The sequence below is a fragment of the Triturus cristatus genome, chromosome 6 (assembly GCF_964204655.1).
Source record: "Triturus cristatus chromosome 6, aTriCri1.1, whole genome shotgun sequence".
Lineage (NCBI taxonomy): Eukaryota > Metazoa > Chordata > Amphibia > Caudata > Salamandridae > Triturus > Triturus cristatus.
Window position 1 is genome coordinate 1,686,859,513 of NC_140589.1, and position 14,970 is coordinate 1,686,874,482.

At 48.6% G+C, this 14,970-nt stretch overlaps 1 protein-coding gene across 8 annotated transcripts in view; it reads right to left on the reverse strand.

The window, feature by feature from the left end:
• The window catches only part of ANGEL2 (angel homolog 2), a 402,703-nt gene that overhangs the window by 286,910 nt on the left and 100,823 nt on the right, over positions 1-14,970 (reverse strand). The window contains exon 1 of one of the 8 annotated variants that reach the window (XM_085612888.1): positions 267-396. The exons of 5 other annotated variants lie outside the window; for them this stretch is intronic. The gene's annotated coding sequence lies outside the window, so the exon portion shown is untranslated. Of the gene's footprint in view, positions 1-266; positions 397-14,970 lie in introns of those variants that run through there. 2 more of the 8 variants (XM_085612892.1, XM_085612890.1) reach the window with 2 other exon arrangements.

Sequence of the window (14,970 nt, forward strand, 5' to 3'; positions counted from 1 at the left end):
GCTAAAAAAAAAATAGAACAGCTGTGTTTTTTTAAGCGCACCCCAGCTGTCAAGCTCGGTCCTAGAGTGAAATACAAAACGAAGCTCATTCATGAGAAGCGCACGTCTGACGTCAATGCTCCGCGCCAGCACACATCGCAGAGTGAGCTGCGTTGCCCCTTCCTTCAAGACGTTCATAGGACAGGCCAGAGCCGTGCATAAAATTACCTTGTTCAACATAACCACGAAGGCTTTTGCGGCACAAATACAGCTTTATGCTCACTTACCTCCAGCACCTCTCAGTCCAACCAGCTACAACCCAATACTGCCACAGAGTACACTTTACACTCTGCCCGCCATTGCTGCTGTTGTGTCCTACCTACTGATTGGCACCCTGTGGAAGAAGGGCTATACTGCTGTGCCTGTCGATTGGTCCTTCCACTCTTCTTTTCGATTGGTTCCGTTCATGAGCAGTCATAACACGTTCGACCTATCAGCACTACGCACACCTTTACCCGAATCCACTTCGCCTTGTGTCATATCACATCTGCCTAACCAGGTCGCCTCCAGCTTCACACCAGATTATTAGTATCTCGTGTATTTTAGATAAGATCTATATAAAGTCACAACGTCCAGATCAAAACAGTTTCCATGTCGCGGCTACATGGTACAGGTAATTTTACAAGCCCTGCAAATCAGTGGAACTATCCTGAAATACAAGTCTGCAGAAATGAAGGTGAAAATATACCTGTACTAACCTAATTTTTTTATTTTACTTTAACTATCCTGATTGTATTTGTAACGTGTAACTATGTAAATATGCTAAATAACGTACTTGGTTCTATTGTAAAGCGCTCTGACACGTGGGTAAATACAGTCCACGCTATATAAAGCTGCATTAAATAAAATCTGCATAAAGATCCCTCAACAGAACGCAAAACAAACTCCGTGTTGCTGATTGTTTAGAAATAAAGCAGTTTGAAATATTTCGGCTTTATATCTAGGGTGACTAGATTGTGGAAAAAAACAGGGACAGCCCAGACAAAGGTAGGACTAAAGCCTTTAGCCTGTACATCTATGCCTTGCCTGTTTTGTTGCACATACATGCAGCCCCTAAACGTGTCTCTGTATAGACACATATACAAGGCTACAGTTTCAGAACATTACGTCTGACTGGACCTCTACCCCAAGTCGCCCTGTCCTCCTACCCACTCTATCTCCCCTGTGGTGGAAACTTGTAGCCGATCGCTTCCTGCGTTGCTTGAAAGAAGCTGATAAATTAATTTAGAGGCGCCCGTGGAAAGCAAGGCATGTGTTTCAGTTCTGCTTTCCAGGATGACTTGACCTTTGTCCCAAATTCCGGGACAGGTATTTAATCTTTTTTAAAAAGTTGCAACCTCGGGACAGTTCTATGAAAACCGGGACTGTCCGGGGAAATCCCGGACGTCTGGTCACCCTGACTGTGGTCTTCATTTGCAACCCGCTGTCTCACATTTCATTATACCTAGTAAAATATGTACATATATTTTAAAAGGTCCATTTGGTGGAAATACACTAGGTAGAAAAACTTGGCTCAGGCGTCTTCAAAACGGATATCTTTGCCTTAAGTGTTATCAAACCGTTTTCAGATTAGTACAATATTACGTATGTAAGCATGTGGCATTTATGTAGAGCAAACATATCCGAATGGCAGCCTACCACTGTACGGGATCAAAGGTAACGTGATATGAGGTTTGGCTGGTTCGTGCACGGGTAATGCATTGTGATGTAGTGTTCTTTAAACAGGCAGCCTTCCGCTCTTTCCTAATTTGGAGCAGGGTGGGACAGTCCTGATGAATAAGAGGAAATGGTAAGATATCCTAAGTGAGAACATGGAGAAAGCCAGTTACATGGTTTTTTCCTTTTTTTTGCACTTCGTATCCATTCTGAATGTGTCTTAGCTGCAGGTTTAATGAGAGCCAAGGGAGATGGTGAGCTGGTCATCTATTAAGGCAGGGATGCTGGCCATGATAGCTTTGTAAATGACACAGCTGGTTTCGAAGATGGTGCTAGCTAGAACAGGCAGCCAGTGGTTTTCCATCAGGATGAGGCGTCGTTATATTTTTCTCGACGTTTTAGCATTCCTGGAAAGTACATGTCGATAGGCAAATAAAGTATGCAATCGGCATGTCTCACAAGCAATCACTCTTCCATGGATTTCACAATACTGGATCATAGTTGTGAAGCCCATGGAATGGAGGCCACCTCTCTAGGGTTGCCACCAGACCAGTATTTACCCAAGAGCGCCTTGTATTAATATATCTTAAATCAGGACAACAATTGAAAAATGGAGCTAGAGCCAATATTTTTCCACATTTTCTATCCGAGGAGTATGGCATATTTACATATGGTTAATCCTAGTCTATAAAACCACTATGGACCGGAACGCTTCTAATAAGAATTACCAGGGGCTGACATTAATTCAAGCATTCCACCTTTCAACTTTTTCTTCTTCTCAGTGAAATCCCTTAAGTGTGACGGGTCTGGCTAGATGTGGGTCCAAAAGCTCAATGTGAAATAACAGAATCTGCAGCTCACTTGGGAAACATGGCAAGACTGAAACATATCTAGAATTGCTTTTGTTTCCATTGAGACGTGACATAAATGGACTGTTCCTATCTGAGTAAGGCCAATACTGGTTTGCATAAGGTTGGTCCCTGACAGATGTGACACAGTGAATAAAAAGCAGACTGGAATTCTGCCTAAGTAATGATGGCCAGTGTCTAAAATCAATCCAAGAACTCCTCCCTTTGCCATTTGTTTTTCTAAACAGATCAAAAATCTCAACAGTGCTAGCGAGCCATCATGGCAGACGTGTGCTAGGAGAGCTCCGTCCAGGCCGCTCTCATATCCTCCATTATCCTGCTTCCTTAGTCTCTTCCCCTACCTGAATGGCGTCCTGAGGCCATCGCGATCTACAGACTGCCACGGCCGCCAAGTTTCAGATGGCTCTGGAGCGGGCGCTGCCGACGAGGCCTGGACCGCGCCTTATGGTGTTTGGGCGGTCAGCGGCTGTGGAGCTGCAGCGGCAGTCGGAACACTAGACTGCGCAGGGGCCATGCCGAGCTCGGGTGCTGGTGAGCGACCTCTGTGGCAGACTGCCTTGGAGGCTATCCGGAGTGTAGCGGACTTCACGCAGGCCTGAGAAGCGGCCACGGGGGCTGGTTGCGAGCCCCCCCCTTGCCTACAGAGAAGCGGTGAGTGGGGGTGGTCGCCAGGACAGGGGCCGAGCGTCGGACCCCCGGGGCAGCTCCATGCCGCAGATAGCAGTGTGAAGTTCTGGTGCAACCCCACATCTCGCTTGGGTGTCCGTCTAGTGCTTGGTGGCCCGGCTACGTCAGCAGCAGAAGTCATCCCTGGTCAGACACTGGGCCTGTGAGGTGGGTTAATTGGTACCTTATCAGAACGGTGACATTCATTACCCCCCGTGACATTCTAGGGACCCATCTGCTCTGGACTGAAGCACACGAAGGGCTAGCGCAACGCTCTTTAGCCCACAGGGTCCTTTAGTGTCTACCATGACGAGGGATCGGGCCGGGTGGGGGGGGGGGGTCATCCAAGCAAAGCACAATGGATACGTTCACCGGCCCTGGGGACTCTGCAGTGGCGTCTCAGCATGGGCGCTTGGTGATGTGCCCGACAATGCCGCTCTCCTGACCGCCATCACCCAGTCGAGGGATGCCCTAGATTCCAAAATTGGGGCAGTGGGAACTGACGTAATGCTGCTGCACCAAGATCTTCGCAATGCAGTGGCATGGATTACAGAGACAGAAACGAGGGTCTCTGCAGTGGAGGATGTGGTGGAGACCCTACAGAAGCTGGAGACAGTCCAACGTGGGCTGGTGTCCCGGGTGGAGGACGCGGAAGGGTGGGCCCGCCGCAACAATATTCGCTTTGTTGGCTTCCTGGAGGGATGTGAGGAGGGTGGCATGGAGCGGTCCCTTACCCAGTGGCTCGAGAGTTGGCTCCCTTGGGGTTATTATCTGCGTGTTTCGTGGTGGAGCGCACCCACAGGGCACTGACCCAGAAGCCCCCTCTTGGCGCTCGCCCTAGGCCTGTCATTGCGAAGTTACTGAACTATCATGATCAAGACATTATCCTGAAACAGGCTAGGGCCAAGGAACCGTTGCTGTTTAATAATGCCCGAATCCTGATATTCCCGCACTATACTAAGCTGGTTCAGCAACGACCGCAATCCTTTATGGCAGCAACGGCCAGTCTCCGGGAGCTCAAGCTCCCATATGCCCTGCTATACCATGCCAGACTGCGGGTGGTTTATCGATCCCGCACCCTTTTTTTCGACTCACCAGAGGAGGTCTTTCAATGGACAGACAAGACTGTGTCTGCATCCACACACCCCGCCTGGACTCAGATTCTTCGGCGAACGAGATGATGCGCAAACAACCTACGCAAACAACCTACGCAGAAGGGGAAAGTAAACAGGAGCTCCAGGTCCAGACGAAGATCTTTGCCGGGTAACGCCTCATCCCGGGCAGCATCAACACAGCGTCTACATACCACTTTGAACTGACTGATGGGGACTGTTGTAATTCACTAATTTCTTGTCATGGTTGCCTTGACCGAGGAAGCACGATTGAGGGCCGTTGTCCCTGCAGTACATCTGCGGACGGGGAAAGGGCCAGCTGACAATGGGTTGTAAGTTGGGGATCCATTGGCGGGCAGGGGGGGACCCCCTGTTGGGGTCCGATATGCACGCTCGCCGCGACGGGTACTTCATTGTTTTTGAGGTGGGGGGGGGGGGTGTTGGTTTGGTTGGGAGGTGGAGGGGGGGGGGGGGTCGTTGCTCGGTCACACTAGCCTACATTGCTTCAGTATAATTTTGTCTAGTTCACATGGTCTTGCCCGATACACACCTATGTTCCGCACTGTCTCATGGCAGGCCCCCTTAGCGTTAGGCAGGATCCCTTGGGGACCCTTCAAATAATGAGTTGGAAAATTCGGGGGCAGTTGACAAAATCAAAACGTGGAGCGATACTTAAACAGGCGAAGCGCGCACACGCAGACATTCTCCTACTTCAGGAAACGCATCTTATGGGGAACGCTTTGGATATGTGCACGTTTTTCACTCCGGATTTGTAAGGGGATCCCGGGGGGTTGCAATCCTGATTCATAGAAGAGTCCCCTATACACACGTGAAGGTAAGGAGGGATGCACATGGCAGATATCTATTCCTTCAAGGAATGATGGGGACGGAATCCGTAGTCTTGGGTAGTGTTTATGTCCCTACGCCCCTCTCCTGGGGCATGGTCGACAGGCTCATGACACTGCTGACAGACATACCTGATGGGTTCACGGTTTTGGGGAGAGACTGGAATGAGGTCTTCGACCTGGTTAGGGATCGTTGGCGGCCTGTCGGCCACGGATGGGCCTACGAAGTTGCATGCACTAGTGTCAGGTCAGGATTGCATAGACCCCTGGCGTCGCCTGCACGGGATGGCACAGGGCTAAACATACTTGTCGGCCGTCCATGGCTCCTTCTCCCACCTTGATTACATCTTAGCCCCCCCCCGGGCCCTGGAACACAGGGTGGTTGCTGACGATATTCTCCCGCGTGGACTGTCGGACCACTCACCGATCACTCTCACATTAAATATGGGTCGGGCACAGCAGCCATTTCGGTGGCCTCTTTCGGCGTGGAACCTCGAGAGGGAGGACTATCGAGAACATATGGGAGATGCCATTGATCAATTTTTGTCACTTAATGTGGGGACGGTGGAGGGGGCCAATTGCCTGTGGGAGGCAATGAAGCCCACGCTTCGAGGAGTGGATATCTCATATTGCGCAGCGGCCCGCAGATTACGTAGGGAGACTTGTTCAGGCGGAGGCGAAGCTTCTGGCATTGGACTCCCACAGCAGGGATGGCGCAGACCACCGTGCTCGCCGCCGACTTCTTTTGACACAGCAGGAATATGCACATATACTACTTGATGAAGCCCGGCAGGCATGGCTGGCAACCCGCAGTAGAATCTATCAATGGGGGGGACAAATCCAGCAAATTGTTACATACGTTGTGCCAGCGGTCATTGTACTCCCACGTCCTGCCGGGTGTTTTGGGCCCAGACGGGTCCGCTCTCACTGACCCCTCTATGATTGCAGACAGCTTTGCCACATATTATGCGGACCTCTATGCACCTAGGTAGTGCCTCCCCGCAGGGATGGTGGGTCAATTTCTCGATGATCTACCACCCAAGGCCCTCTCTGACGAGGTGCGTGAGGAGCTGGATCTCCCGCTCACCGAGGTGGAGCTTGGTGCGGCGCTGGGTGAGATGCAACCTGGAAAGGCCCCAGGGCCTAATGGCTTCCCCTGCGAGTTCTTTAAACGTTATTTTCTGCAATTGGGACCTCATTTCTGTTGAGTGGTTGAGGAGGCCAGGGAGCGGGGTTGCATGCCTCGTGACTGGAGGCACGCGGAGATTGTCGTGTTCCACAAGCCGGGAAGACCCCTCGAACAACATGTATCTTATCGCCCTATATCCCTCCTCAATGTGGAGGCCAAGGTGCTGGCCAAGGCATTGGCCAATCGCCTCCGTGCCCATATTACATCTTTAGTGCATCCCGACGAGGCCGGGTTCATGCCCCATCGGGCGACCCGGCACAATATAAGACACGCATATGTGGCAGTGGCAACTGTCCAGGGGGTGGGGGAGCAGGTAGCGCCATTACTCACGGCTATCGACAGAGCCTTTGACTCCTTAAGCTGGGTATATTTATTCGCACTTCTCAGTAGATTAAACTTTGGACCACGATTCTTGTCCTACCTGACCCTTCTCTATACTGACCTGACAGCATCCGTACAGGTGGCGGGTGCAGTTTCTCACTCGTACGATTGGTCAGGGCACTAGGCAGGGTTGCCCTCTGTCCCCTTACTTATTTGCCCTAGCTATGGAGCCACTGGTGTCATGGGTGCGCATCGACGCCCAGGTTACCGGACTGGAATGGCATGGGCAGTGGGCCTATCGGATCGCATTGCCCTGTATGCGGATGATGTACTCTTTTTCTTACTAGTATCGATAAGACGGGACCGTGTCTACTACGCATTATGCAAATATTCGGGGAGACGTCGGGTCTGTTTATGAACCCTTGTAAATCTACACTGTGTGTCCTGGGGGGAGGGGCGGGCCCCGGTCCCTGGGCCTCCTCCGTCCAGGTAGCCACTGTGGGGGTTGAAGTACATGGGAGTGTTTTTATCTGATTCTCCGAGCGTCTCTTGGGAACGGAATCTGGCCCCTGTGTGGGAGCGGGTGTGGGAAGATCTTAAAACTTGGACCCACATGCCTCTATCAATATATGGCCGATCGGCCATTTTTAAAATGGTGTCCCTTCCCCGCCTCCTATAGCAACTACAAAACCATCCCTATCTGATTTGTACAGGCTGGTTCAGACGTGTCAATACAGCCTTGAGTCGGTTTCTATAGGCAAGCTCTACGGACTTGCTTCCAGTTCACGTATTGTAGGGGATTAGCAACCTCTTATATCTTATCTTATTATTTAGCCTCCCATCTTCTGGTTCTCATTGAGTGGTGGTATGGCGATAGGGCTGATCCAGCCTATGCAGTCGAGAGGCGTTGTATGGGGGATAACACTCTACACACCATATTGTACTCCGGGCCATTGCGCAACTCCCTGCCACCAGCCACGAAACTGGTATTCCAAATATGGCAACAAGCATTGCGACGGACAGGGTGGTGGAATAGGTTGACTCGGGAGACTGCCCTTTGGTCGAATGGGCGATTTCCGCAGGTGGCGATACTGTCTGGTTCCTGGGGCTGGGACCGCACTGGTGTCTCTACTCTCGGGGACGTCATGCAGGGACCAGTTCTAAAGTCCTTTCAGGAGCTACAGAAAGACTTCCATATGCCTAAAACAAAATTTTTCCGATACTTACAGCTCCGGCATGCCATCACTCTTTAGTCAAGTTCAAGTTTCAAAAGCTTTATTCGACAGCATGTCATAAAAGCAAATACATCCTAACAGTTCCATAAATACTAGGATAAAATAATTTAAAAATACATTAAATCATTATGCTGGGGGGGAGGAGCCAAGATGGCGGACGGACAGGACGTCTGAGCTCCCGGCTCCGCAGCCCGTTTGCTGTTCGCATGACATCCTGATCTTTAATCCTGCCTACGGCGCGAACAATTGTCACCACGGATGTGCTGATACTTTCCGCATTCCTCCGATGTTCCCGCCGGCTTTTTTGGTCGAGGATTCATAGAGTTTGCCGACTTTGGACTTTGCCTACGCAATCTGGCCCGACCACCGCCACCGGACACCCCTTATCACGTACGGTGAGACGACCTGGGGCTGGACCGGCGACTGGGGAAATGTGACTGGACGTGGAGTGGGCGGCCCGGCGGAGCCTTCTTCGCGACGGAGAGAATTCCGGTACGATTGGGTCCTGGCTGGTGTGTTTTCCTTTGTCCTCCCACCAGCGGTCAGAGCGGTGTCCGTTCGAGGGCGCCCACCACCCGCATTGCAACACAGCCGAGGGCTCTCCCATCGTGGGAGCCCCGTCTAGCGAGCAGTAACCCCTCTTGCCGTAACTACTGTCCCTCCATCCCGTGGTGTCGCCCTCACCCCTCCGAGGTGGGCTAACGGCAAAACTGGTACCGGTGCCGGTCTACCTCGCCGGATAGGCGGAAGCCGCCATATCCCTGACGCAAGCTTCCCTGCCTACTGTCGAGCTGGAGGGTGTCCCGGTGGCGCCTCTACATACTGTCGGCATGCTGAAGCAGGGGGCAGACCTAACCTATGGTGATATCCTTCTAGCCCTGGGGGACTTGCGGGCGACATGGTGCCAACGCACTCGAGAACTGGAGCGGAAGTTCGATACCGCTATGCCACCCAGGGAGTTACAGCGGTTGTCTGACCCCCCAAGGCCTCTCATTCCCTTCGAGGCGGATACAAATTGGCGACAGGGGGATATTGTGGAACGTCCTCTCCCTGGTAACAGTGTCGAGGGTTCTTTTAAGGACAAAGTTGCAGATACAAGGCTCCCTTCCACTTTCCAAGCCGAGACTCTGCCTCTGCAAGTGTTGCCATGTCTGCCTCAACATCGCCGGAGTGTGAGCCGTTCTGTGGGGAAAACTGTGTTTGTCACTATCGATGTGGTGATGGTCTTTGACTGGGAACTCTCGCTTCTTCCCCCTCTGCGTCATCGTTGCCGGGAGCGGCCATCTTGCTCCTTTGTTCTGCCTGAGGTACACTCCCAGCGGCGGCCATGTTTGGTGGGGTCTCCGCGTTCAGGCCAGGGTTGAAGTTGCCACCCTTGATGATCTTGCCTGACCGCCTGGCATGACCCGGACTAGAATATCTGTTTATGTATCGGTTGTGCCGCATGTGTGTAATTTGCTACTGTTTCTTGCGGGGGTGGATCTGTGGGGCCGCTTAGGATCGGGCCGGGTCTGGGCGATTCCCTTTAGTTTACTGTACGTATTGGCGGGCGGGGACTAGGACGGGACTGCTAATTGTTTGCTTTACTCGCACATTTGGAATGGAGTCTCCCCACCTGCCGTCTTGCTTGCTATTTCAGTAGTGCTGATGATATACAGGGTGGGGGACGCTTAAGGGGCTGTGGTGACCGGGAGTATGTGAAAATTCCTCCTCCTGCTTTCTCTGGGAGTCGGAGGCTGGGAGGTTCTTTCCCACTCTCCAGACTCTCTTTCCTACTTGGGGTTCATCTGGGGCGACAGGCATGCCTATTGGGGGGGGGGTGGGCCGTGGCCTTCCGCTGGTATGCAGGGTGGGGGGATGGGATGTGTTCTATGTCTTCTTCGTCTCTATGGCCCTCTTTCTCTTCCGGTCTCTCTGCCTCTTTGGTTTCTTTCTCTTTTATGTTTCTTTGTTTCTTCGGAGTCGGGGCTCAGTGTTAGTAGGGAGTTTCTTGAGTTCTATCATTCTGTGATATAGTCTATGCTCTTAGTTCCTGGATGGTGGCCACCTGCTTTCTTACCAATGCCTTCCTATATAACGCCTCCTTCTGGGTGCTCCTTGAACAGTGATGTCTCTCCTGGTCAGTGATTAGCTTCGACTCCTTTCGATGTTCACTACATCGTACTCGATTACACCATAAAATTAAACCTTTTCTTATCCTGACATTATTGTTCTATGTTTACGAATGTCATAGCAGCCGGCCCCGAGGGGTTGTAGGCAGACGCTGTGTATTGTGCATCTACCGAAATAAAGGTTTTAAAAAAAAAAAAAAAAAAAATCATTATGCTGGCGAATTACATCAGATAAAAACATCATCAATAATTAAAAGATCATAAAGATCAAACATTAAATAAAATTAATAGACATTTCTTGGTGTCAAAACACTCATTGATCAGCTTCAGTGGGTTTCAAAGCACGAAGGCGCAATATCCAAGCCCACCCCAAAAATTTAGCAACGGCAATTACCAAGCAGGGGGAGCAATCAGATTCAAAAATTCTTAGAGCTTCCTTGTAGCTACGTGTTCCCAAATTTAGGCATACTGGTTTTATCCATCTACGGCGGGGGGCAATATATAGCGGACACACAAACAACAAATGACCGGCATCCTCAATCAAGTCTGAACAATGATGACATTTATCATTCTTTGAGATTGACCATTTATGGGTGAAAGCTTTTACAGGGAGGGACCCAACTCTGAACTGGAAATACAATTTCCTGTCCATGGGCCTCTCTATAATATCCCAATATGCCTCATAAGATGGTAAGAATTTTATATCAAAGAAACGGCCAGTCAAATTAGAGCCTTGGCCAGTATAGGAGGCAGATGTTAGGGTCATATCCCAATACAATTTCTTAAGGATTGACTTTGATGGGATACTTGCACTGTTTGCATCGTTCCATAAAAACCCTAGCTCCAGTTTTATGAGCAAGTTCTTAATGTCTTTAAGCCAAGTAATGGAATGAAAACAATCAGCCCTAATTATGTCCTTCAGGGCGCTAGCATAATGTTCAAGTTCCGGCGTTGTCATGATCCGCCGCCAGTAGAGAAGTGGACGTAATTGTGCCAAATCCTCGAATTTTTTCCTCCCTAGATCATATTTTAATGGGATCGTAGGGGTGCTTTGGGGAACGCCTGTTAGGCTGCGCAGGAATTTATTTTCAGCCAGCTGTAAGCTACTTAGATTTGCAAACCCCCATAACTCTGAGCCATACAGCGATGCACTAATAACTTTCATATTGTAAATTTCCAAGGCAGGCCTAATTGGCTTAGTCAATGAAGATCTGTGCTTGGAAATAATTGCACCTGCAAGCTGGTGGAATTTTAAGACAGTCATATCTATATGGTTTGACCATTTCATATTATGTTGGAGCGATATTCCTAAATATGTAAAAGCCTCGACCTGTTCCAATGGAATACCATTATATTTTATTACCCCTTTAAAATTTTTCCGTTGGTTTAGACACATAAATTTAGTTTTAGAGGTATTTATCTCTAAACCCCGATCCTTACAAAATTCAGCGAATACGTTTAACGCTTTCTGCAATCCGCTTGGGGTTCGTGAAACCAACAGCGTGTCGTCCGCGAACATGAGAACAGGCACTTTGGATCCTGCTAAGATTGGGGCGTCAGTAGGGGACATGTCAAAGTAATCGACTATCCCGTTAATGTATAAAGAAAACAATGTCGGTGCCAGGACACATCCCTGCCGAACACCCCGTTCAACGGGAAATGGGTCCGTCACCTCCCCCTGGCTTCCCCATCTAATTTGCGCAAAATTGTTCTGATGTAGGCGGACGAGTAAGGTTAGTAATTCCGGGGCCATACCTGCCTGGGCAAGAACCTTCCAAAGTTTATGGCGAGGAACCAGGTCGAATGCTGATCGCAGGTCAATAAAGACTGCATAAAGAGTCCCTTTGGACAACTTCACATTCCTCCAGTAGAGAGCTAGAAAGTAAAAAACCTGATCGATAGAACTGGTGCAAGGTCTAAACCCGGCTTGATATGGTGACAAAATGTTATTATCCTCAACCCAAGACTGGAGTTTATTTTGTACCAACCGACCTATTAGTTTTTGTGCTGAGTCTATGAGACTAATAGGTCTATAATTACTTGGGAGTGATTTGTCACCCTTTTAATAAACCGGGATTATTTCTGCCCCTGTCCAAGAAGGAGGGACAGGTGCGCCCATAGCCACTGAATTTGCTAGCCATTGAAAGTATTGGCACCAAGATAATCTATCTGTTAAAAACACATCCGCAGGTATACCATCCATTCCAGGTGCACGACCCACTGTTATACTGTCCAAAGCTAGGTTAACCTCTTTAATTGAAAACACCTGTGTTTGGAAATAAACAGTGGGAGGAAGTGATTGCTCTTCTGCGGAAGGGACAGAAGCATACTGTGGTTTAAAAAAGTCAACCCATTGGTTTTTTGCCACGTGATTTTGTGGGGAGGGTGCAGAACCACCTCTACCCCACTTTAATGTGGCCCAGAATCGTTTTTGGTCTTTAGCCAAGCATGCGAATTTCAAATCCTGCCACTGATTCTCGTCCCAATACTTCTTAGCTGTTACCTGAGCTTGCCTATAGAGCTTCCTGGCTGATCTCACATCTTCCGCTACTCCTGATCTCAGAGCAACACTCAGGTTCTTGCGGGCTATTTTACAGGATTTGTTAAACCATCCCTCTTCAGGTGGACAACCCTTAGTGTTTTTCCCACTACTAGGGGGTTTCATAAAAAACCCTTGCAGTTTAGTAAAGAAAATGTTATGGGCCTTGAGCATAACTAGATAGAAATCAGGGTTAGTAGATTTAGGGGCTAGATTGGCCACCTCACAAATGACAGTTTCCTTGAGGTCATTTAAGGTTTCCACCTTCTCAACGAATCTATCCCATTTGACATGACGCATGTTGTTTGATGTGACAATGTCCATAGTTACTTTCCTCCCCTCAATTATAGTTTCTCTAGGGGTGTTTGGTAAATGTAACTCTAAATACAAGGGATTATGATCACTTTCATCTCGCGTGATTACGGACATGTCATTCAATCTGCTCCATACTCTAATATCCACCAAGAAGTAATCGATTCGACTGGCAAACCTTCCATTATCAAATGTGCTTGCACCCTGCTGATCTGATTTAGTGCGCCCATTTGCGGCTCTAAGCCCTCTTTCTAAACAAAGGGCTTTGAGTTGGATGGCTGCAGCGGACCATTTCTTAACTGAGGGAAGGTCCAACTGGGGAATACCCCACCTATTGTCCTCTTCAATAGCAAGGAATCGGTCCTCCGGACCAAGAGGCTCGAAGGTTGTATTAAAATCTCCTCCAACAATTTTTATAATCTCATGGGGAAGCACTGCAAGTTGGTGATCCAAGACATTTATCACCTCTGGCGAGGTGCCCCCAACCATCCCTCGAGCGTAAATATTAAAGATAGCCATGCTGTTATTGTTAGGCCAGTTTAGAATTAAAGACAGAACATCTAACGATGGGAGATTAGGTTGAGTGATTTTACAACATAGTGACTGTCGTACCCATATTATCAAGCCACCAAGTGGTCGGCCTTTGGCTTTTTTAGTGGCAGGTATACAAAAGTTTAGGAATCCAGGGCGAAAGACTGGGGCCACAGACCAAGATTCTTGGAATAAAATGATATCAAATTGATCCACAAAGCTACTCCATACACCGGAATGCAACTTGTTATTTATACCTGCAATATTCCAGGATAGGATAGCCAGTCCTGAATCAGATACGAAAGGACAAAAAGAATGTTTAATCAATGGTCCTAGTCTCACCAATTCCCATATCCTGGCGATCGCTAACGGGACTTAAGTTATCTGATGCAACATTTATCAATGAATCAAATTCTAGGGGATCAGGTAAATTATTAGTCTGTAAATCCTGTATCTCACCTGATTTCTTACCCAGACAATCAATAATAGCACTTGGGTCTGCTGGTGAAGCACTTTCCAAGGAGTTAGATGCTAGACACATCCCACCGGGATTGTTTAAGGACTTAGACCCCAATGAGTCCATGACAGCATTACAAGTTCTTTGGTGATTCCCTGATGTCTCAGTAACACTAATGCTAGCAGAAGGAATGGGGTCTGCTACAATTACGGCCAACCCCATATCCATGTTCACCACATTAGGTCTATCTTTGAGTCAATCGCAATCATTTAAGCCCGACAACACCTCAAACCTATTCTCCAGGCTAATGTTCCAATTGCTGGTGGAAACGCTCCTACCCCCTTTACTTGGAGACAGTGTCCACCCTGGTCTTGATACTCCTTTGTGGATGACTCGATTTCTCATATAATAAAAATATTTAAGGGTTAACGGAATGATAACACCTTGTCTTTGTTGCGGGGGATTTAAGTTGGCCAAAATATCTGGGAGGACATCAGGATTGGAAAAATTTAATACCACACAATCCCCTTTAAATTTTTTCGGGTGATGCCCTAGCCATTGGACCCTTCTTGCCATAATAATTTCCCTGGCTAGTTTCTGCTTACCCCAAGGGGACATCTTCATGTTATTCACCAGCCAATACAACGATTTACTGATCAAGGAAGATGTAGATTCCGAATTGTCAGTAGTCAAAACAGGGACATTGGCAAGTACCAATGTAAGAGGTTCTGCCTGGGAAATACATTGAAATTGGTTATTTACTATTGGTGCCTTGGGTGTATCTGTATTTGCCTTCGGGAAATTTTTGTTAGTTCCAGGTGACTGAATTGGGATGTTCGCTTGTACACTTCCTGTTTTCCTTTGCCCTCCGTTCGGAGGTACCCCATTTAAGATACGTATATTTGGGGATATAGGTATAGTTCTAGCGACTTCATCCACCGGTCTGTTTATTATGGCATTTAATCTAGCTATCTCTGCCGTAAGATGGTCGATTTTGGCTACCAAGGGGGTTATAATATCTCCTATTTTGGTATCTATCATGTCTCTAATCTTATCGGTGAGCTCAGTGTCTGGAATTATTTTGGAAA